Here is a 19,959-nt window from a genome sequence, read left to right as displayed (position 1 = left end):
TTCAAAAGCTAGCAGAAGGCAAGAAATAACTAAAATCAGAGCAGAACTGAAGGAAATAGAGACACAAAAAACCCTTCAAAAAATTAATGAATCCAGGAGCTGGTTTTTTGAAAGGATCAACAAAATTGATAGACCACTAGCAAGACTAATAAAGAAAAAAAGAGAGAAGAATCAAATAGATGCAATAAAAAATGATAAACGGTATATCACCACTGATCCCACAGAAATACAAACTACCATCAGAGAATACTACAAACACCTCTACGCAAATAAACTAGAAAATCTAGAAGAAATGGATAAATTCCTCAACACATACACCCTCCCAAGACTAAACCAGGAAGAAGTTGAATCTCTGAATAGACCAATAACAGGAGCTGAAATTGTGGCAATAATCAATAGCTTACCAACCAAAAAAAGTCCAGGACCAGATGGGTTCACAGCCAAATTCTACCAGAGGTACAAAGAGGAACTAGTACCATTCCTTCTGAAACTATTCCAATCAATAGAAAAAGAGGGAATCCTCCCTAACTCATTTTATGAGGCCAGCATCATCCTGATACCAAAGCCTGGCAGAGACACAACAAAAAAAGAGAATTTTAGACCAATATCCGTGATGACCATCAATGCAAAAATCCTCAATAAAATACTGGCAAACAGAATCCAGCAGCACATCAAAAAGCTTATCCACCATGATCAAGTGGGCTTCATCCCTGGGATGCAAGGCTGGTTCAATATACGCAAATCAATAAATGTAATCCAGCATATAAACAGAACCAAAGACAAAAACCACATGATTATCTCAATAGATGCAGAAAAGGCCTTTGACAAAATTCAACAATCCTTCATGCAAAAACTCTCAATAAATTAGGGATTGATGGGACGTATCTCAAAATAATAAAAGCTATCTATGACAAACCCACAGCCAATATCATACTGAATGGGCAAAAACTGGAAGCATTCCCTTTGAAAACTGGCACAAGACAGGGATGCCCTCTCTCACCACTTCTATTCAACATAGTGTTGGAAGTTCTGGCCAGGGCAATTAGGCAGGAGAAGGAAATAAAGGGTATTCAATTAGGAAAAGAGGAAGTCACATTGTCCCTGTTTGCAGATGACATGATTGTATATCTAGAAAACCCCATTGTCTCAGCCCAAAATCTCCTTAAGCTGATAAGCAACTTCAGCAAAGTCTCAGGATACAAAATCAATGTACAAAAATCACAAGCATTCTTATACCTCAATAACAGACAAACAGAGAGCCAAATCATGAGTGAACTCCCATTCACAATTGCTTCAAAGAGAATAAAATACCTAGGAATCCAACTTACAAGGGATGTGAAGGAACTCTTCAAGGAGAACTACAAACCACTGCTCAAGGAAATAAAAGAGGATACAAACAAATGGAAGAACATTCCATGCTTACGGGTAGGAAGAATCAATATCGTGAAAATGGCCATCCTTCCCAAGGTAATTTACAGATTCAATGCCATCCCCATCAAGCTACCAAAGACTTTCTTCACAGAATTGGAAAAAACTACTTTAAAGTTCATATGGAACCAAAAAAGAGCCCGCATCGCCAAGTCAATCCTAAGCCAAAAGAACAAAGCTGGAGGCATCACACTACCTGACTTCAAACTATACTACAAGGCTATAGTAACCAAAACAGCATGGTACTGGTACCAAAACAGAGATATAGATCAATGGAACAGAACAGAGCTGTCAGAAATAATGCCACATATCTACAACTATCTGATCTTTGACAAACCTGAGAAAAACAAGAAATGGGGAAAGGATTCCCTATTTAATAAATGGTGCTGGGAAAACTGGCTAGCCATATGTAGAAAGCTGAAACTGGATCCCTTCCTTACACCTTATACAAAAATCAATTCAAGATGGATTAAAGACTTAAATGTTAGACCTAAAACCATAAAAACCCTAGAAGAAAACCTAGGCATTACCATTCAGGACATAGGCATGGGCAAAGACTTCATGTCTAAAACACCAAAAGCAATGGCAACAAAAGCCAAAATTGACAAATGGGATCTAATTAAAGTAAAGAGCTTCTGCACAGCAAAAGAAACTACCATCAGAGTGAACAGGCAACCTACAAAATAGGAGAAAATTTTTGCAACCTACTCATCCAACAAAGGGCTAATATCCAGAATCTACAATGAACTCCAACAAATTTACAAGAAAAAAACAAACAACCCCATCAAAAAGTGGGCAAAGGACATGAACAGACACTTCTCAAAAGAAGACATTTATGCAGCCAAAAAACACATGAAAAAATGCTCATCATCACTGGCCATCAGAGAAATGCAAATCAAAACCGCAATGAGATACCATCTCACACCAGTTAGAACAGCAATCATTAAAAAGTCAGGAAACGACAGGTGCTGGAGAGGATGTGGAGAAATAGGAACACTTTTACACTGTTGGTGGGACTGTAAACTAGTTCAACCATTGTGGAAGTCGGTGTGGCGATTCCTCATGGATCTAGAACTAGAAATACCATTTGACCCAGCAATCCCATTACTGGGTATATACCCAAAGGATTATAAATCATGCTGCTATAAAGACACATGCACACGTATGTTTATTGCGGCACTATTCGCAATAGCAAAGACTTGGAACCAACCCAAATGTCCAAAATTGATAGACTGGATTAAGAAAATGTGGCACATATACACCATGGAATGCTATGCAGCCATAAAAAATGATGAGTTCATGTCCTTTGTAGGGACATGGATGAAGCTGGAAATCATCATTCTCAGTAAACTATCACAAGAACAAAAAACCAAACACTGCATATTCTCACTCATAGGTGGGAATTGAACAATGAGAACACATGGACACGGGAAGGGGAACATCACACTTTGGGGACTGTTGTGGGGTGGGGGGAGGGGGGAGGGATAGCATTGAGAGATATACCTAATGCTAGATGACGAGTTGGTGGGTGCAGCGCACCAGCATGGCACATGTATACATATGTAACTTACCTGCACATTGCGCACATGTACCATAAAACCTAAAGTATAACAATAATAATAACAATAAAAAATAAATTAAAAAAAAAAAACAAATACTCATGGTCTGTTATTGGTTTTAGCCAATCCTTCATATCTTTCAAAGTTTGGCTCAAATGCCATGTATATACCATTAGTATTGCCTAACCTAACTTGAACATTTAAGAGCATCCAACAGCTTTCCAATTATTTTGTGTTTGTATGGGTATAGGTACTTTAGCTCCTCCATCTGGTGGACTGTATCTTACACATTATTTTGTTCCCCCACATCTGGTTCAATGCTTTGTACCATAGAAGCTCAATATTTTGACACTATTTAAAAATCAAGTACTTTCAGATAGCTTGGGAGAAAATGTTTTGACAGTTCCTAATTCTTTCTTGCATACAGATCTTCTCACAATTTCAGATAGAGAATAAAAGTCTGGTTTTCTAATGGCAAATGGAACTATTCTTGGTCTTTAATTTTCTTTCATGCCATTATTTTAGAAAAGTAAACAGCTCAAACCCAATCATAATTCACACGCCAAAATGGCAAATTATGTGTTTCACACTTAAAGCTGTATGAAGCTTTATTTAATGCTTTCCTCTCCATAATCATTTGATCTTCTCCATTCTTGCCTTTATTTCTGCATTTGGCAATGGGCTTGACTGATTCTTCTAGGGACCCTTTGAGGAATCATGTATAATGTACATCAGAGCTGTACACCTGAGTTAAAGGTTGCCTTGCAGGATGTTAATTACACCTGGACTTTCAGCTTTATGTTTAGCCAGACGTATCCTAAATGGCTGAAGAGAAATCTTAGGGTAGAAAGTGCAAAAAAGTTCACAGGTTCCCTCCAGTTAGACCTGAAAAGATGGTGGCTTTGGCAACAGCTAGAGTAAAAAGATGAGCTGAAAACTTACAAGGCAGGGCATAAAAGGTGCTGAATGTGCCTTCTTACAGAATTTACATATATTTATATTACCCATTCTAGTGTTAGTCTGGAAGACATTAAAGGGTTACAGTAAACTCTATAAAAAGAACTCGGTGGGTAAGAAGGATAAAAGAAAAGAAGCAGAATGATTAAGAACCTAAATTCTGGAAATGTAGGTAGAATGCTGATGCTGGTCATTAGGCTAAAAAACTATTTACTATCATATGGTATATTGTTTAAGAACTAATACATATTAAAGAATTCAGGTGGGGTGGTGCAAAAGTATATTTCAAGAACTGCTAAATGTTGCACAATTCATCTTAAAAAGAAAACCTGGCCGGGCGCGGTGGCTCACGCCTGTAATCCCAGCACTTTGGGGGGCTGAGGCGGGTGGATCCCAAGGTCAGGAGATGGAGACCATCCTGGCTAACATGGTGAAACCCCGTCTCTACTAAAAATACAAAAAAAAATTAGCCGGGCGTCATGGAGGTTGCCTGTAGTCCCAGCTACTCAGGAGGCTGAGGCAGGAGAATGGCGCGAACCCGGGAGGCAGAGCTTGCAGTGAGCCAAAATCGCGCCACTGCACCCCAGCCTGGGTGACAGAGCCAGACTCCGTCTCAAAAAAAGAAAAGAAAACTTGTTAGCCGGCCAATTCTAATTTATTGACTGTCTGCTGAGTAATACATATTAGGCTTGAACTGTTGGGAAAACATGCCTTTACCATAAAGGAAACTGCAATTTTAATATGCAAACAAAACACACATGAAATACTGGAAAAACACATTTTACAAAGTAATGCAAAAATAGGCATGAATCCTGAAATAAATTAATATATTTATTTAATGCATGAGTTATGTTAAGTGCTAAACAGCAGAGAAATTAAGGAGAGAAATTAAGATAGGAGAGGAACACAGAAAAATAATCAGGAAATAATTCTGGTAGAATTTAAAGACCAATTTTAAAAAATAATTTAAAAAAGAAGGCTGGGCGTGGTGGCTCACACCTGTAATCACAGCACTTTGGGAGGCTGAGGCAGGCAGACCACGAGGTCAAGAGATGGAGACTATCCTGGCCAACATGGTGAAACCCCATCTCTACTAAAAATACAAAAATTAGCTAGGCGTGGTGGTGCGTGCCTGTAGTCCCGGCTACTCGGGAGGCTAAAGCAGGAGAATTGCTTAGGCAGAGGTTGCAGTGAGCAGAGATCACACCATTGCACTCCAGCCTGATGACAGAGCGATACTCCGTCAAGAAGGAAAGAAGGAAAAAAAGAAAGAAGGAAGGAAGGAAGGAAGGAGAAAACAAAAACCTAGGAAATACTCTTCTAGACATTGACCTAGGCAAAGAATTGATTACGAAGACCCTAAGGGCAAAAGCAACAACATAGACAAATGGGACTTAATTAAACTACAGTTTCCACACAGCAAAAGAAACTATCAACAGAATAAGCATTAAAAATTGTGTTATAAAAGAGTACTAAATTATGTAGGAAAATATTAATAATAAAAAGCAGATTAAGTCTGGACACAGTGGCTCACCCCTGTAATCCTAGCATTTTGGGAGGCTGAGGTGGGCGGATCATTTGAGCTCAGGAGATCAAGACCAGCCTGGGCAACATGGCAAGACCCTGTCTCTACTAAAAATACAAGAAAACAGCCAGGCGTGGTGGCACGCACCTGTGGTCCCAGCTACTCAGGAGGCTGAGGTGGGTGGACTGCTTGAGCCCCGGGAGGTGGAGGTTGCAGTGAGCTGAGATGCCACCATTGTACTCCAGCCTGAGTGACAGAGTGAGACATTTTCAAAAACAAGGAGATTACAAAGTAGTTTGTATACCTCATGTGTGAGGGGAAAAAAAGGGTGAATTAAATTAATGTATATCATTAGTTATGTCAGAGTAATAAAAATTGGTGTGATTTTTATTTTTTCTCTCTAAAGTTTTCCAAATTTTATAAAATAAAACAATATTTCTATGTGCCAGCACTGTGCTGAATGCTTTAAATGTGTTAGCATATTTAATCCTTACAACAACCCTAATAGATTTTTACAGATGAAGAAACAGACTCAGAGAGGTTAAGAAACTTATCCTCAGTTATACAGTGAGTATTGGAGCAGGAAACACAAATTGCTTTTAAATTAGAAAAAAAAAATTAATTTTTTACAAAGATGGCAATGCCTACTGTGGTCACTTCTTTACAAGGTAAAGCAGCCCCAGGCTGGGATAAAACCCAGAATAGAACAAAAGAACACATGAGCAAAGCTTCCCAACAGATGGGAAAGAAAAACATGCCTTCAATGCTGCGTAATTGGAAGCTAAAGCTGAGGGCAAAGCTGTTAAAAGCAATGGGAAAACTGAATAAAGTTACACAACATATTAAATTTACTCTTGTAAACTTAACAGTAAGCCTGAAAACTATTCATCTCTCCATATTTTAGAGAATATCCACCACCATCACAATGACCCCTCCAAAATCTCTGTGAGGAAAAGGTATTAAACTTATTTGCAAGTTTCCTGGGAGCCAAAAGCTTCTCTTCAAGAAGAGATAATAAGTGATGTAATTAAATTCTAATAGAACCGCCATTAGAAAAAGATCACAAGTAAACTAGACCTATGTTTCAAATCACTTTTAGTATATTTCTCTGGGGAAAAAAAGTGTCAAGGTCAAGTTACTTTACTCATTTTGTTATGTTACTCATTTTGACCTTTAGTGGACTTAAAATAAAAACAGGCTTCTGATATCCTTAACTATGAAAATATGCCTCATCACATAATAATTTTTACTTAATAATTCATATGTCATGGTTGTGTGAGTTTTTTATTTTTGTTCCTTCACTTTTTAACAAATATTCTATTTTATTACCAATTCTAAGACTTAGTGAATAGTAAGCAATTTTATGAAGTTTTAGGTAATGATAATCAAAAAGAAAGTGCCTCTATACTCAATAAATTCTTATTTAGAAGATATTCTTTAAACCAAGAAATGGATTTATCATTAACTTTGTAATGAAGTATGTTGTAGATGTTGGTCCTGATATACAGACCCAATTTCCAAGTAACTGAAAAACCAAGAGTTGAGATTTTAAGATTTCAAAACCTCAGACATGCATCTTAAGAAGAAAAGAGATTTTTGCCTTATGGATGGTCTATGGAGCGCTTTGCCAAGATAAAAAGTTTAAGAATTTTAATACCCCTCAAATTTCACAATTTTATAGATTACCTTTCCCCCTCCATTTTATTTAACACAAACGAACACACACAATTATAGTCTGAAAAGAGAGAGAAACCCTCAAGCTCCATTAAACTGAATGGGACAAATAATTGATGGCAGTGCCTTTCAATTTATGTTTACACCACATATATGCCTAAAAAACACACAGGGCTTCTGCTTCAGTTATGTGTGTTGACTGTGAATGGACACAGCCTTCCAAAGCTGGAAAAAAAAGGGACAAAAGCAAAAGGGCTGATCTTTGCACTCATGTCAACAGTAAATTTAACACTGATAAATTTTAAAACACTGATAAATCATAAAATAAGATGCTAGATTTGGCTTTAAGGACATCTGATCAGTGGCCCTCTCCTGTGAGGAGACTTTGGCACTGAGGAAGACATACAAGGGAAGTAAGATGAGAATCAATTCTGCAAATACTGAGTAGAAAAAGGGCTGAATTTAGGGAAATGGTCACCGAGGGATGATCACAAGGTATTCACAAGATAAAGGAGAGATTATCATGGGAATCCTTCGAAATTCACACCAGAGCAAGAAAGAAGAGAGAAGAGAGTAATATTTTATTGCAGGCAAGGTTTCCCTGCCCTTGAAGAGAAGGGGACGTGTGTTTGCTGATCTGGCAGCAGCCAGCACACAGACCACACGTTAATTTACTTAGTTTCACCTTGGAATCCATCTTTCTTATGGTAACATATCATTAACTTTTGACAGCTGCTCTTTGGCTGCAGGCACTTTAAAATAAAGTCAGAGTGAGTGCCCTTGCCCACCAGGAAGAGAACATAAGGCAAGGGAGTTATTCTTCTCTCATGCCTGCCAAGAGTGTCATTTCTTGCCATTTTTAGTCTTTGGCACTTCTAACCTGGAGAGGTTATTCAAATAAGAAAGTGTCTTTGAGATGACCATCTTGCAGTCCTGAATTCATAATTCTGCCTCAAGAAGGCAAATTTGATTCCTTCAAGAGAGACGGCATCAGGAAAAAGTCCCAGGCTTAAACCAGAAGCATAAAAATGAAATCTTACACCTATTACAGAGATTTAAGATTGCTCTGGAGAACCAAAGCTGCAGACGTGCAAATGCTAGTCATGTGGTAAAGCGACTATCACAGCGGGCATAACACTCAGTGTGTGAAAGACTTGAAGTCATCTAACCGGCTGAATATGAAGACTAAAGTTCCTATTTAGTTTAAGCATTAAAGTGATGGACTACTAAGTTACAGATTATCCCAGACAATTCCTTTGGAATTCCTAATGTGACAAACCTCAAATAACTTTATCAGTCATCTAATTCATATTCAATCTGACACTATATTCATGCGGTAGCACCAAGCGTGCCAGAGTGTGAAAATATCACTCAAATCCCACTTTCTGTATGATGGCTTCCCTAATTGCAGATGGATGTTTTTGTACATAAAAAATAACTTCCCTCTCTTTTCTAGATCTTACCCTGTAATTGCAATAAAATATAATTTTGCCAAATTATCAAACATTGTTCAGCTATGTGGCCCATTTTCCTTTTCTTATTATTTCGATCAACACCTACCCCCAAACTCTAAAGGATTAAAAAATGTATCTGCTTTACAGTCTAACAAAAAGTTGACCTTACTTCCCTACTGCCACAGTGATGATGAATTCTTTGCCCCTCAATATTACACATATTCCAGGGATAGGTTAAGGGATTCAGAGGGAATAGTTTGTACTAGTTTCATGATGTTTTTGTTTTAAAGCACAAATACACATCTATGTTCCCCTGAGGGATGGCAACATAAAAACAGCCTAATGTCGGACTTTCTCATCAATCTGTTGAGAAAACAAGCGGCACTCAGCCAAAGCAATCTGGCTAAATTTTGTGATGGGTGAGTTCCTGTCTTTTCTGCAGTTACAGAAAGAAGATGTTTCACATTCTATGCACTTGAGATCTGTAGAATGAAAAGTAATATTTGTTTACAGAGAGAACTATGTTTCATAATTCAGAGAAAATTATGGTTAAATACTGATAAAATTCCCTTCCCTTTCTGAATCTTGGGCTATAGAGCTTGGAGAAATATTAACTTCCATTAGTGCTATCCAAATGTATTCCAGAAAGTTCCATGTGGAATGCTAACTGAAAATGCCCTTGGGAATTCAGGAAGCCAATGGAACTGGTAGAAGTGAATTATAAAACACTCATGAGTTATTAATCAAAAAGAACTCTGAAGCTATGACAGTAGAGCAGCTGCTTAGGAGGTAGCCAAAACATGGTCAGATAAGAATGTTCTTTGGCTGGCAACCACTATTTATATAGGAGTAGCGCCAGAGAACTCCTACTGGGCCTCATTTGGCTTCTGCCCTGCTGCTACCTACCAGGCTCTTTAGGGTGGACCTCCAGAAGGCAGGTGTGGCCAGGGTGGCAGGGAAGCTCCAGATGAATGCCAGTTGGGCTTCTGTCTCCAATCTGACATGACTTTAAGAAGTGCCTTCAAAACCTGTATTAGATTAAGGCTCCTTGTATGTGTAGTTGGGGTATGGAGAAGGCCTGGTCTTTCTGTCCAGGGAGCTGGTAACTGCCTTATTTAGCGTGATGTGAGTAACCCCAAAAGGATCCCCACCCCCAAATCATTTTCCCTTTTTTGACGCCTGAAATTCTATCATTATAGCTTCAATCTTTGGTTAATGCCAGCTCTTCACCTACCAAAAGGTAAATATTTTAAGGAGGAGTAGCATACTAAGTAAACATCAGTCTTAGTGTGAGCAAGTTGATCAGATTTTTACCCACAAGGAGGTGGATTGACAAGCAATAAGACACCCAAGGAGACTCCTGGGAATGGAGTGTAAAGTATGAAAGTGAAGATAAAGAAAGACAAATGTTCTCTACTCTGAAATTTAACTTTGTGTGGAGGAAAACACAAAGATCTGTGCTCCTTGAAGGTCTAAATTACTCTTCTCTCTCTGGCTCCCACTTCGAGACCTGCCATCAAAGCTTATTTGAGGCTAACCCTAATGAAGCAAACTTAATTTGTTGTATCTCACATATGGGTAAATAAAGAACAAATTCAGTAGCATCTACTGCATACATATAGTTTTAAAACTTCTGTACAAATAGGAATCATCACTTTGGTTGCAAAAGTAGTCTCTTAGAATTAAAGCGATTGCTTTCCCACTTGTCACCACAATGTCTTATGTTCAGATCTCTGTTACAGCTCTCAACCACTTCAAAGTGTCTCTATCTAGTCACCTATTTGCCTTCCCACTAGTTTATGAGCAACTAGCAGGTAGGACAGAAGCTTTTTCACCTATGTGGGTTTCCCTGACACTTAGTCCAACGTAGGCATGATGGCAGAAAAGGACGGGGAATGGGAGCTTTAAAACCAGGCTTAATGTCCTATGAGTGATAACTCTACATGACCACAAAGAAAGATAAAAGGGACCGTGCCCACAATGTTTCTTCCTATCACTCTGACATTTGCCTCTCTTCTGCCATAAATCATATAAATGTCATACTATTTTATACTTGCCGAGCATCACACCTTATTTTATACCACAGGAACCCATTTGCAAGGACTGCTGGTTTGGACAGAGCCACAGCCTGTTGTATCTCATGATAAAAATGTGTTTTCAAATATTTCTGTATTATTTTCAACCTGACTAAAAAATCTTTGAGAGCAACAAATCCTCTTCCCAGAAATGCACATGCAGTATCTAATGTCTCATTTTAGGAATCCAGGTAAAAAGTTTATAAACAGGGTCATGGTGAAGCCTTATTAGCTCCATACAGGGGAAGGGCACTAGGACAGGGCTTCGTTTTTTCTACAAAATTAGGTCACTGGGCTTCATCAGTGTTTCTTCACGGCTGGTATTCCAACCAACTGCTTCTAAGTCACCTAGGGTGGAAAGAGGGGATTGCCTTCTTTAAAAACGCAGATTCATGGGGCCTGCTCCATATTTAGTAAATCAACTTTTTTTAGGGTAGGACTCTAGAATCTACTTTTTAAATGTTTGCTGTATTTTAACAGGCTCACTAACAGGTGAAAAACACCAGATTCTACCCCCTAGAGATTCTGATTTTCTAAGGTCTAGGCATGTGTGTTTTTACAAAGCTTTGTAACAAATTCTGATGTACATCTAGGGTTGTACAAGACCCTCCACAAGAACAGTCCTTCTGCATCCCCCAAGACAGAATTTGGCAAGTAAACATTTTTAATTCCTGGGAAAACCTTGACTATATTCAATGATGTTCCTACATGGTCTTTCAACCCTCAGTGCCACGGCTTTTTTAAATCATACAAAATTGCTAGTCTGCTCAGCCTCAAAAAGGCTGAGCCCTTTCCTGAAGCAAACTAACTGACCTTGTGTACTTCTAATGCAAGGGAGCACCTGGAATCCTTTCCCAACAGCTTGTGGGCAATCAGGCAAATCTCAGCAAGCTGCATGAAACAGGCCACAAAATGACCTGTGGCAAAGCACTGTGAAAACACAATGATTTCCTCTTGACCATCCCAGGCATGGTAAGAACACTAACCTGACTCCTCCTGCCGAGGACTGCAAGTGGGACTTTGAATCCTAGAAAGCTGCAGCAATATATAGCAGAAGGGAAAGGAACTCAGCATCACCGGCAGTGTTGCATAACTATGAAACCAAGGTTTGAAAGGGTATCTTATTTTAGCAAGAGGAAAATGAGATACCTAATTGTGTGGAAAAGCTATATTTTCAGCAGTGACTGCACCTGCTTGTGTTAATAGAAAATGACACATTTTAAAATTTGGATGAGCATACAGTTCATGAACCTTACAGAGAAAAATATATCTTTTTCCCAAGTCTGACTTCAACTCCATAAGAAAATAGCTGGATGGGCAGTCACACAGTCATAAACTAGAAGTAAATCCTTTTAATTAATATTTATTGGATGTCCACTATGTGCTGGACACTGTGCTAGGTGCTAGAGATAAATGGTTATTTATATTAACATTATTGCTTCTATAAAGTAATAGATTAGTCCAATGTGATGTAAGGAGTTCAGTGGTGTGATTAGAATTTTGGGTGGTTAGGTGCTGAGCTTGAACGCTTTCTTAATTGATGGCTGCTTTTGGGCCAATTATGGAAATAATATTTTTTACTCTCTACATAAAGGTTGTTTCCTAGTGTCTAAAGAGCTGTCCCTCTTTAGACTAACAGTTAAATTTACAGGGGAATTAAGTGGTTCTGCAGGTAAATTTAAAGTTGAACTAAGATTCTATCTTGGACAACCAGCTATCACCAGGCTTGGAGGGCTTGTCACCACTACCCATGAATCTTCCCACTATTTTGCTACATAGACGGGTGTGCTCTTTTAGCTGTTCTTGGGGAGTGGGCAGAAGTAGACATGTCCCTGCTCTCATGGTGCTTATGGTCTAGTGGGGAGATAGAAATGAACAAGATTCTTTGATGACATAAAACAAAGAACCTAAATAGCCTAGTTGGGGGTGAAGGAGGAATGGGGAGAAGAGGGTTTCCTGAGAGAGTGATGTAAAGCCAAGATCTAAAAAATGATGAGGAGGTTCACAGACAAAGGGATAAGGAGCAAGAAGAAGCTAACACAGACAGGAAAAACAATATATTTATTGATATGAATTTTCAAAAATGTGGATAAATTAGAGCCATGGGTGAATAGAAGTTGTAATTTTACAGGAGAAAAGGCTTCAAAATTGCTCTGAGGTGCTAGATACCAGCCATTGGGACTGTTGAGGAACATTAAGGAAGGGAGAAATATCACTACGTTTACCCAACTAAAACCAATACTAACTTTCTATTTGTTGTGGGGAAAAATTAGTTTCTGAATTTCTTTTCATTAAAATGGGTTTATGATGAAGAGTCTGAGTTAAGAACAAGGTTAGGCCTAATGAGCTCCTGACTTGCCAGTTAACACTTTGTGTATTTTTCACTCTTTCTCTTTCTTACTCATGCTGTTGCTTTTCTTTAGTGTTGGCAACTCTCCTTTCACATTTCTCTCAAGTGTAGAATGTACACCATTTTGATTCTTCGCTATAGCATGTAGAATTGTAACATATCTGAGTGTCTTATACCAGTCATTTTTTAAGTCAGAAAAGATAATGTTTTATGAAGGGAACTGTGGGCTAAAATAGCATCAGTTGATAAGCATCAACTAACTTCAAATCATACATCTCAAGTTGTAAAATTCTTGCCCCAAAACTCAGTGGAATAAAATTAAAATGAACTTTTAAGAACTGCATGGAAATTGCCCAATGTGACAAGAAAGTGGCACTTTCAAAGGCAAAGGAAAGAAGCCCAATGGTCTCCCCACTCCAAATCCCACCTTGTTATTTTCCTGTGTGGATACGGGGTCCTATTCCACACAGAAAGTTCCCCACAAACAGAGGAGTAGGAAAAAAAAATACTCAAATGTATAGGGTGGCCTAGTATTTCCCACAGGGAGGACTCAGTTCCACAAGATGAAATCTGGGTAATCAAGAGAGAGTTTTTACATCTTCAGGGGTTTTTCCACCTATCTGCAAGGAGGGCTGGAGAAATCAGAAGTAATGTGATTTACCCTTCCAGGTGGGCTGGCGGAGCTCTCTGAAGGCATACATTTAATAGCTACCATGTATGCAGTATTTACTATGTGCCAGGTACTGTGCTTGGTATTTTATATTAATTACTTCATTTAATTCTCACCAACCCTGCAAGGTAGTTATGATTATCAATGTTTTGCAGATATGTCCTTGCAAACCCCCAGTAAGCCTTTGCTTTTTGGTAAAGTCTATGGTTTCATAAATATTTTATGTAGGCAAGTTTTAGGAACTCTGGGCTAAGAAAAGTAAGATGGTAAAATTGAGATGGAGCTAGGGATAAAGTTAGATGCAAAATATGTGCTTTATTATTCCTTTTACAGTGGACCCTTAAACAACATGGGGTTACATACATACAGTTGACCCTTAAACAACCCCAACACAGTCAAAAACCCACAAATAACTTTTGATTCCCCCAAAATGTAACTACTAATAACCTATTATTGAATGACAGCCTTACCAATAACATAAATAGTTGATTAATACATATTTTGTAGGGTATATGTATTATCTATTGTATTTTTACAGCAAAGTAAGCCAGAGAAAAGAAAATGTTATAAGAAAATCATAAGGAAAATACATTTACTATTTATTAAGTGTAAGTGGATCATCATAAAGATCTCATCCTCGTTATCTTCACGTTGAGTAGGCTGAGGAGGAGGAGGAGAAAAAGGAGGAGTTGGTCTTGCTGTCTTAGGATTGACAGAGGCAGAAGAAAATCTGTGTGTAAGTGGACCTGTGCAGTTCAAACCCAGGTTGTTCAAGGGTCAACTATATTTGTTACAGATAATTAAAAAGTAACTCTGAGTTTCTTGGCACCCAATGCAAAGAAATAAAGGCAATCATCTGCACAAGTCACAGTGTCCTCAAAATAAATTATAGGAAAGATCAAAACAATGCCTATGGCAGCCATTAACTAATGAATTATTTACCACTGAACCTAGATTGACCCTGAGAATCCTTCTCAATGCAGTATTCCAAGGCAGCCACCAATCAATCAAAGTTAGCACATGAGATGAGACCTCTTTATGAGCCTTGGTCTAAATTCAGGGTGGTAAACTGAAGCCCAAACATCCGTCTTTATAAAGTTTTGCTGGAACATAGCTCTGCCCATTTGTTTATATATTGCCTATTGCTGCTTTTGCACTATAATGTAGAGTTGAGCAGCTGAGACAGGGACTGGATGGTATGCAAAGCCTAAGATAGTTACCACATGGCTCTTTACAGAAAACATGTGCTAAACACCGTTACAGATGGATGGCCAAACTAAAACAAAATCAGTGGAGATATATATATATAGATAGATAGATAGATAGATAGATAACATATATGTTATATGTTATATATATGTTATATATAGTTATATATAATATATATATCTCCACTATATATAATATATATAACATCCATTATATATATTATATATAACATCCATTATATATAATATATATAACATCATTTATATATATGTTATATATGTTATATAATATATATGTTATATATGTTATATAATATATATGTTATATATGTTATATAATATATATGTTATATATGTTATATATAATATATATAACTATATATAAAATTAATTTTTTAGCTTGCACTTATTATGTGCCTTCATGTATGGGGCACTGTGTTAAATTTGAGGTGTACAAAAATAAGCTGCACATCATCGTCCTCACCTTGAAATAGCTCTGATTTAAAAATTCTAACACTCCAAATATTTTTCTTAAGCGTTTTACTTCTTTCTGCTTGACCATATAACCTAAAAAGTTACAGAGTCTTAGAAATTGTAGTCTGGTAGCAGTCCTCAGAGAAAATGGATGGGTAAAAATACAGCCAGACATTATAAAGGGCAGCTGCTTTATTTAATGTAAGATTAAAAATAAAAATGTTATTAAGCATTCTAAAAACAATGAGCAATTGGCAATACCTCATAAAAAACTAACTTAAGCAACTTTAGATTCTCAAAACTGTTATTTGTCAGGAACCACATAATCATGAGAAAATTAACAAGGCCCCAAAGAGACATGTAAAATTTGAATTAGGATTCACAGTAGGTTGGCAGACACATAATAAATCCATAATTATGGTGATCCACAGCTGCTCCAACCTTAGAAAATAATGAACTGCTTAGTGAAGGCTGGTGTCTCTCAAACAGCAAGAAAAAAAATCTGGTGTGGAACAGTGTCCTATCTTTATGCCCTATACCCAAATAGTCCATAGACAAGGATGATCTACCTGAAGATTTATTGTTGCAACAAGCAAGTTCCAGATGTCATAAAGCATTATGGAAAGAGATTAGAAAAATTATAAACTTTGCCATCTACAATATACCCAATTATTAATTTCCTTATATTCCCCAAGGTAGTACCTGTGATTCTCCTTCAAAACACATTGTGTTGATACAAGTGCCCTAGAATAAAGAAGTCATTAAATAAGTCAACATGACTTATGAGACACACACAACAAACCAAGCTTTCTTTTCTAACACAAATCTATGTCTACATTCAGGCAATTAAATAGTGAAGATTAACAGAACTTCAGAGGACAGGTGGCTGGCCATTTTTGCATTGAATTTCTACTTATCAATTAAATGAAATGCCAATTCTGTTTGAAATCTTTCCTTCAAGAGCAGTACAAAACAAAATTTTACATATAACACATTTTAATACAATATTTTAATGGTATCCTTCCTAAGAACTAGGTAAATTCTCATAATCCTTTCCAGTTCTTCAATTAAAAAGAAAATTAAGTTTGGATTTCTATGTGTGTATCTTGTATAATCTTTCAAATACAACTTCTGCAAATGATAGCTAAATTCCACAATACCTCATTTAATGAGTGCCATCAGGGAATGAAGAGTTCCACATAAGTGAATGTCCCACTTAACTTTAATACTCTAACTGATGAAAAATTATTTTAACCTCTTTTGATGAAAATGCTTCTAAAATGAAAAAATGTACTTCTCATTTTTCAAAAGGAATGCACAGAAGAAAATCCAGCATTTTCTTGATGATTTAGGGCTACCTTGGGAACACAAAGGGAGGGTTGTGGCATGCATGTCTCCTGCATATGATTTTGGTTTCCGCAGCACATTACCCTGATCGCTGTGAGAAGCTCTTGGTTCTCCTCCATAGGCAGATAATCCTGCTTCTAAGAGGCTGCTTTATGCACAATTATCTAGCCTTAAGACTTGGAAAATGTTTAACCTTCTTACTGGAGAAAGGTACACGAGTTTTGTGATTGTTTTTTTACTCCTCAGTTCCTTTTTGTTTACTTCCTGCTTCATTACAATGTTCCAGGTGGCTTAAAAAAAAAAGTCTATCTTTCAGATAGGTAGAGTGTAAGCAGCACAGAAATGCGAATATTGAATAAATATCTACTTTTTATGAAAAATCATAAAGAATTTCCCTTTAGATTTATATACTCGAAGAAAATCCATCAAAATGGCAAGACTAAAACTGGTAACTTTATATCTATGATGTTTATATGCACATGGAGGGGTCCATACACATAAGGAATTGTTATGAAAATCTAAATGAAGTTTGTATGATTTGTCTTATGAAAAGTTATATGGTTTACATTCTTACCTAACTATTCTTTGGACCAAGACTCATACTATCTTTCATTTCCGGTTCTTTAGCACTTTTTACAATGTCAGGCATTAGGTAAATGCTCAATAAATGCTTGGAGAATGAATGAATAAAAAACTCAGTGTCATGGAAAAATTTAAAAATTCAGTATCTCAAACTTCAAATAATCAGTTTACCTTAAATCACATAAATTGCCACACTGACAAATAAACAATATTTAATAACATGTATCTTTTTTGAAAATATTTTCAAACATTATTCATGAATGAACAACTTCCTAAAATTAAGGCTGGGTGTGATGGCTCACATCTGTAATCTCAGCACTTTGGGAGGCCAAAGTGGGAGGATTGCTTGAGTCAGGGAGTTTGAGACCAGCCTAGGCAATATAGCAAGACCCCCATCTCTACAAAATAAAAACAAGAAACCAATGTACAGGAATGAAAAAAGCAGTCGCCAAGGAGTTTTTCCTGACTACACTTCTGGAAACTACCATGAAACAGTGACAACTTCCATATTAATGAGCAGTAATAATCTTAAACTTCTACATGTTTTGGTGAAGCATGCATCTGTAGTTAGCCTTTCCTCCACCAGATGGCACCCATGAATCAAGTGAAATGTTTAACGTCTACGACAATCAAAAGGGAAAATGAATAAAGTAGTAAGCGTGGTTGTCCTCTTGTCTACTACATGAGCAACTGTCAAAATTCACAGCTATGAAAAGCAGAGGGCTGGCTTAACTGAGTTACAAAGTAAGCCTAATAATTCATTCAAGTATTCATTCTTTTAACATTTATCAAATGTTTATCGTACTTCAAGCATTTGCTAAACACATACAGCTAAAAGAAACAGTACTTGACCTCAAAGAGCTTATCACTTAAGGAAGCAGATGACTTGTAAATAAATAACTACAAAAGAATACAACAAATTCTCTAATTGAGAAGCCTCAGAAACACCATGTATTAGTCCATTTTCATGCTGCTGATAAAAACATACCCAAGACTGGGAAGAAAAAGAGTCTTAATTGGACTTAAGAGTTCCACATGGCTTGAGGAGACCTCAGAATCATCGCGGGAGGTGAAAGGCACTACTTACATGGCAGTGGCAAGAGAAAAATGAGGAAGAAGCAAAAGCAGAAACCCCTGATAAACCCATCAGGTCTCATGAGACTTATTCACTATCACGAGAATACCATGAGAAACACTGGCCCCCATGATTCAATTACCTCCCCGGGGTCCCTCTCACAACACATGGGAATTCTGGGAGATACAATTCAAGTTGAGATTTGGGTGGGGACACAGCCAAGGCATGTCATTCTGCCCGTGTCCCCTCTAAATCTCATGTCCTCAAATTTCAAAACCAAACATGCCTTCCCAACAGTCCTCCAAAGTCTTAACTCATTTCAGCATTAACCCAAAAGTCCACAGTCCAAAGTCTCATCTGAGACGAGGCAAGTCCCTTCTGCCTATGAGCCTGTAAAATCAAAAGCAAGCTATTTACTTCCTAGATACGATGTGGGTACAGGTATTGGGTAAATATGGTCATTCCAAATGGGAGAAATTGGCCAAAACAAAGGGGTTACAGAGTCCATGCAAGTCACAAATTCAGCAGGGCAGTCAAATGTTAAAGCTCCAAAACCATCTTTGACTCCAGATCTCACATCCAGGTCACGCTGATGCAAGAGGTGGGTTCACATGGTCTTAGGCAGCTCCACCCCTGTGGTTTTAAAGGGTATAGCCTCCCTCCTGGCTGCTGTCATGAGCTGGTGTTGAGTGTCTGCAGCTTTTCCAGGCCCACAGTTCAAGCTGTTGGTGGATCTACCATTCTGGGATCTGGAGGATGGTAGCCCTCTTCTCACAGCTCCACTAGGCGTGCCCCAGTAGGAACTCTGTGTGGGAGCTCTAATGCCACATTTCCCTTCCACACTGCCCTAGCAGAGGTTCTCCATGAGGGCCCCACGCCTGCAGCAAACTTTTGCCTGGGCATCCAGGCAGTTCCATACATCTTCTGAAATCTAGGCAGAGGTTCCCAAACCTCAATTCTTGGCTTCTGCGCACCCCTAGGCTCAACACAATATGAAAGCTGCCAAGGCTTGGGGCTTCCACCCTCCGAAGCCACAGCCCGAGCTGTACATTGGCCCCTTTCAGCCAAGGCTGGAGTAGCTGGGACACAAGGCACCAAGTCCCTAGGCTGCACACAGCACAGGGACCCTGAGCCCAGCCCACAAAACCACTTTTTCGTCCTGGGCCTCCAGGCCTGTGATGGGAGGGGCTGCCATGAGGTCTCTGACATGGTCTAGAGACATTTTCCCCATGGTCTTGGGGATTAACATTAGGCTCCTTGCTACTTATGCAAATTTAAGCAGCTGGCTTGAATTTCTCACCAGAAAATGGGTTTTTCTTTTCTATTGCGTAGTCAGGCTCCAAATTTTCCAAATGGTTGTGCTCTGCTTCCCTTATAAAACTGAATGCCTTTAACAATACCCAAGTCACCTCTTGAATGCTTTCCTGCTTAGAAATTTCTTCTGCCAGATACCCTAAATCATCTTTCTCAAGTTCAAAGTTCCACAAATCTCTAGGGCGGAGGCAAAATGCCACCAGTCTCTTTGCTAAAACATAACAAAAATCACCTTTGCTCCAGTTCCCAGCAAGTTCCTCGTCTCCA

The 19,959-nt window shown here is 38.2% G+C and overlaps 1 protein-coding gene across 3 annotated transcripts in view; it reads right to left on the bottom strand.

Moving 5' to 3' along the window:
* The window catches only part of PPM1L (protein phosphatase, Mg2+/Mn2+ dependent 1L), a 326,033-nt gene that overhangs the window by 116,253 nt on the left and 189,821 nt on the right, over positions 1–19,959 (bottom strand). The gene's annotated exons all lie outside the window — the stretch shown is intronic.

The sequence above is a fragment of the Pongo abelii genome, chromosome 2 (genome assembly GCF_028885655.2).
Source record: "Pongo abelii isolate AG06213 chromosome 2, NHGRI_mPonAbe1-v2.0_pri, whole genome shotgun sequence".
Lineage (NCBI taxonomy): Eukaryota > Metazoa > Chordata > Mammalia > Primates > Hominidae > Pongo > Pongo abelii.
Note: the sequence above shows the minus strand (reverse complement) of the source record. Positions and strands in the feature narration are given on the sequence as shown.